This window comes from Gossypium arboreum, chromosome 8 (genome assembly GCF_025698485.1).
Source record: "Gossypium arboreum isolate Shixiya-1 chromosome 8, ASM2569848v2, whole genome shotgun sequence".
Taxonomy (NCBI): domain Eukaryota; kingdom Viridiplantae; phylum Streptophyta; class Magnoliopsida; order Malvales; family Malvaceae; genus Gossypium; species Gossypium arboreum.
In genome coordinates this window covers 50,207,404-50,208,940 of record NC_069077.1, presented here as the reverse complement: position 1 = coordinate 50,208,940, position 1,537 = coordinate 50,207,404, and the positions used below count along the sequence as shown (strand labels likewise).

Sequence of the window (1,537 nt, the reverse complement as noted above, 5' to 3'; positions counted from 1 at the left end):
CAAGGGTGGGTTAACATTTAAAGTTTTAAACAAATTAAAAAAAACTTACAAATTCATCATCATCCCGCTTTTGTCTTTCTTCTTATCTTCATGGAAATTAGACTTTTGTGATTTTGGAATTTTTAAATGCCTCTTTTTACACCTCAGTTGTTGGTGCATTCTCCTCTTCTGGTTCAAGTCTGTCTTTTAATTCCAGGGAGTTGTCTTGAGGTTCATCAGTTACCTCTAGGGTAGGTATTTCTGGGCTACTCAGTACCTTGCTTGATCTAAGTGCTATAGCTTTCACATGCTCTTTACCTTCCCTCCATGGATTATCTTCCGTGCTACTAGGAATGCTTGAGCCAATTTGCCTTTTGATATCACCCATCATGCTCATCCATTGACTCGTTTGACCCTCGAGCTTAGTCAATGTTCTTGTTAAATTGGTGCACTCAGACTGCAGTTGTTTGACATCTGTTCTCATTGAATGCATCTCTTCTTCAATTCTATACAGACGTTTCTAGGGTTTCTGTAAATAAGTAGGTTGGTAATTAGTATTTTTAACTTGGTTTGAATTGTTACCTCTTCCTTGGTTTCCTCCCCATCTCAAGTTCAGGTGGTCCCTCTAACTGGGATTATATGTATTCAAATAAGGGTTTCTATCTCTATTCCCAATGTATTTCACATCCTTGGCAGGATTGTTGATATAATGGAAGAGTGGCTTGTCTCCTCCATACATAGATGGTGTAAAAGTAAATTCAATATAGTTTAATCTATCCATTATCTGCTATCGTCCTTTTGAATAGCTTTGACTGTAGCAGTTTTCTGGCCAGATGTAAAACATTCGATTGGCCACTGATAGGAGTTTAATGCCATATTTTCAATAATTTCGTACGCATCCTCATACGTCCTATTCATAAGGGCTCCTGTTGCTACTCCGTCTAGTCCAGATCATGCATTTGCGTCCAACGTGTTATAAAATACCTGAAGTCACAACCACTTAGGAAATCCTTGTCCTGGACATTTTTGAATCAATATTTTAAAGCATTCGCAAGCATCATAAAAATTTTCTCCCTCCATCTGTCTAAAGATAGCAATCTCTCTTCTTAGGTAAACTACTTTGCTAATCAGAAAGAACTTTTGTAAGAACTTTCCAACGAGTTCATACGACGCTTCGATGATCCTGGTGCCTATGAGTCCAACCAAGAAAAGAAGTTATCAATCAAAGAAAGGGGAACAGACAAATACGAATAGCGTAATCAGTGACCCCGTTATACTTAAAAGTATCACAAACTTGGAGAAATCAGTTTAAATGGTTATTAGCGTCCTCTTCCCTAGTTCTCCAAACTTATAGATTATTTTGGATCATTTGTATCATTTCCGGTTTGATCTCAAAATTATTGGTTGTAATCGTTGGCCTTGATATGCTTTCCTGAACCAAGTCTAGGGTTGGTCGAGCATAATCCCTTAGAGTGTAGCACCTCTAGCCAGAATAGGGTTACAGAACTATACCAAAACTTACAGATTAAATCACAGATATTCTTCACCATATAGTATT

The 1,537-nt window shown here is 37.5% G+C and overlaps 1 non-coding gene across 1 annotated transcript; it reads left to right on the top strand.

The window, feature by feature from the left end:
• Nucleotides 1-985: 985 nt before the first annotated feature.
• On the top strand, nucleotides 986-1,092 carry LOC128279844 (small nucleolar RNA R71). Its single transcript, XR_008270037.1, has one exon. It is a non-coding gene; the product is annotated as a small nucleolar RNA R71 (small nucleolar RNA).
• Nucleotides 1,093-1,537: the final 445 nt, after the last annotated feature.